Below are 3,511 nucleotides of genomic sequence, written 5' to 3'. Positions count from 1 at the left end.
CCCATGGGATGTGGCAGAGCCTGCCTCACTCTCTCTGCCTTGCTGCACAGGGATGTCACTCGGATTGGGCTGTAAGTTTTGTGGCACTGGTCTTCCCCGCTCCCCAGCCAACATGCCTGTGGAAATAGTGGAGCAGGTACCCAAGGGAGCTCAAGCCCCTCAAGGACAAATCTAAATAATCCACCCTGCTGTAACTGGTTCTCTGCAGTTCTGCTGTTGCAAATGGTCAGGATTCAGCACCACTGGGTCCTTCCCAAGGCCTTGGGGCTTCAGTGCCAACCCCTGATGGCAGCACTATTCTGACCCCACACATTCTAGGAAAGAGTTGTGCATCACTGACAGCAATGTGACAGAACCTTCAGTTGTCATCTAGGTTGCTAGTTGGGGTTGTGGCAATATCCAGGTTCTTGTCCACGGCAATATCCAAGCATCATAGGACGTTGTGCTCACTTCCCTCTCTCCCTTGACAGCAACTGTTACCCTACACATGCCCGATCTCGTCTGATCTCGGAAGCTAAGCAGGGTCAGGCCTGGTTAGTACTTGGATGGGAGACCACCTGGGAATACTGGGTGCTGTAGGCTTATACCATAGTCTTTCGAGACTGAAGGTTGCCAACCAACCTCTCTCCCTTCCTGCTCATTTATGGACAACTAAGATAAAGCGTGTTGCCTTCATAAGCCATCCTTGCCGTTTCAGGTGTGACATATTGTGGCTCACTGCTTGGTGGATATTGCTGAGTGGATTACCTTTTCTGACATATAGCTTAGAGGCTTTGCGAACTCTGTTGAATAGCTGAGAGAAGATATATCTCCATTTAAGCTTGTTTTTTTTTCATTTCTCAATGTACATGCACCCTGGCAAATCCATCATACAATTATATCTCAGATTCCCCTGGAATATGTTAACATTTCATGTCTGCTGGAGTATTGATCCTTCTCGGTTCGCCGAAATGGTTCAAAATTCATTGAGCCTCAGATCAGTCTTCCTTCTGCCTCTGACATTCAACCGTGGGAGGAGCGGCTCTGTCCATTTCTTTTGGGTTGCTGAAAATATGACACCAAGTTCCTAGCGTTCCTTACGAACCTCTGAGACAGCATAAACATGCTGAACAGGGGGAGGGGAGAAGGGAGTCCTTGAGAGTGACTGCCATGTGAGAGATATTGTGTTACAGAACCAGGATCACTTGGGCCTCTGAAGGTTGGAGCTGGTGTAAAAGAGCTGGTACATATATGTATGGACATATAGAAAAGTACAAAAATTCTGAAAGTAGCTTATGCAATCAACAGAATGATAGTCAGCGTGAGGACAGTGCACTGATACCTTTGCCCTGCCCCACCTTGAGGCACCAGGCAAGGGTTTGGCCTTCAATTGGTTGGGACTAGCTGCAAGAGGTGGGACGGGAGTCCCGATCGGGCATGAAAGCTCGTGAAGACATCAGCCCTGCCCCAAACCACTTCTTTTCAGGTCATTAGCTAGTTGTTCATTCGCAAGCCAGGTAGGAATTTTTTACTATCAACCTGACTGGCCAGTGGCTGACAGTTTTTTTTACCTACCCCAGACTGGCAGAAAGTTGAGTTGGGTGAATTAGGTTGCAATTCTATCCTCACTTTCCTGAGGGTAAGTTCCATTGAACACACTAGGACTTACTTCTGAGTAGACCTGCTTAGGATTGTGCCCTAAATTGGGTAGTTAGGGCATTGGTCACTTGATAGTTTTTTTGTGCAGGGTTGGGATAGGTAGGTGTCTATCTCAGTGTCAATCAGAGGCAGCAAAGTCTGGGGGTAAGCCATGACCACTCTCATGATGTCTGACCGGTTCTTATTAATAATGTTCTCCCAAATGGTCATGTAGTGGGTATAATTTTATTTATGTAGATCTCTCATGGTTTGAAATATAAGAGGAGTATAGGTTGCAGACTGAAAAGTCAAAGAAGAAACAGCTGGGTGAAATCTTGTTGTGTAAGATCACAATCATTTTTTTTCATTTAAGTAGGACAGGAGGAATAAAGAATTAGGGAGAAGAAGTTGCTTCTGTAACTCTCATTCTTTCTCTAATGACCAACTGAGAAGCCATCAATCAGGGATCCGCACAGTTTGGGAACCACTGGATAGAAGCAGAGGCAAGACTCCAGCAGAAAACAGGCATGCAAATATGTATGTATTGGTTTGGTCACTTGATTTTTATGCCACTTTTCAAAAAATACCAAAGTGGCTTACAATTTTTTTTTGTTTAAAGATACACAATTAGGTGACAACACAGTGAATGTCACATCTGGTTTGGGGCTCTGAGGGCCATGACAAGGCTATTCCTTGTCTGGAAATTTTCCCGGAAATTGGGAGGGGGCCATGTCGCTAAACAACTTATGTCAAGGAGGCATGTACGGTATGGGTGAGACCCCTGTGTGACATTCAGCATCCCTTCTGGCACTAGACCATTGCTGCAGAGCCCCAGAAATGTCAAAATCAAATGCAAGCCCTTGGAACAGACGCATTCCAAAACCTTTATGAATGTGAAACATTTTCTAGGCCTGTAAATCAAACCTTCACTTTGTAGGTGCCCTTTTAAGCAGGACTTCCTCCGCAAAGAGCTGAAAACCCAGTGCAGATCTAATCACCCTAACAGTGTTACTTTATTGCCTCGACTTTCCAATCTAATTATTATTAGAAGCAGGAGAAAGTATTTCATTTTCCAAACTGCAAGCTGGCTATTTAAAATTCTGCTTAAAAGGAACCTAGCTGCTAATAAATCTGCACTTGTGCTACATTATCAAAGGAGGGGGGGATACATACTATACAGATGAAATTGATTCTCCTGGGATTGATTGCTTTGCAGGAATTAAAACATTTGCACTGTGCATTCGTAAAGTCTGGAGCCAAGAAAACAATGGAAGGACAATCCAAACATAAAGGGCCAAACTGGGAATCCCATGATGGAAACTCCTGATAGTTTTTCTTTCTGAAAAAGCAAACATGGGTGGGGGCCATTTGGATTAAGGACACAGTGTGTGTGTGTGTGGGGGGGGGAGATTAATCAGTTGTCCCACACTGATTCTCTCATGTAAACTGTCCCCACCCCAAAGGATCTGGTAGGGTAATTATACTTCAGGCTTCTGGTCTCTCTGTTACCTCAAATTGATCTTAGTAAGACCAGTAGCTACATCCCTCACATATATGGACTGTGCAGGTGGAATTCCTAATCTGCCCAGGGTTTTTCAGAGGTTCAGAGAGGTCCAGTACCTCTTCCTGTTTTTGAGGCCCCTAGTCATAATAAGAATTTTAAAAAGTCTCTCAGGGCACAAACCTAGAATGCCCTTGGGCCAACACGAATCCCTTGTGCTGTCCCAAGACAGTAACAAAAGTACTGCAAAGCACTTCCGTGCTGAATTAAGAGGAGGGAGGCCAGTGAGTGGACATGCAATGGTTTCTGGAGGCTGGCGTGGGACCCACTAGGCTGGCCTGAGCGGGGAGTCTGCACCGGCTGAGCTTGACCAGCATAGAAGCCTGGAGGGTG

General features: G+C 45.5%; 1 pseudogene; it reads left to right on the top strand.

The window, feature by feature from the left end:
* The first annotated feature begins 465 nt into the window (after positions 1-465).
* On the top strand, positions 466-582 carry LOC136654949 (5S ribosomal RNA; annotated as a pseudogene).
* Positions 583-3,511: the final 2,929 nt, after the last annotated feature.

This window comes from Tiliqua scincoides, chromosome 5 (genome assembly GCF_035046505.1).
Source record: "Tiliqua scincoides isolate rTilSci1 chromosome 5, rTilSci1.hap2, whole genome shotgun sequence".
NCBI classification, from domain to species: Eukaryota; Metazoa; Chordata; class Lepidosauria; order Squamata; family Scincidae; genus Tiliqua; species Tiliqua scincoides.
The sequence above is the reverse complement of the archived record's forward strand: the minus strand, read 5'-3'. Positions and strand labels throughout refer to the sequence as shown.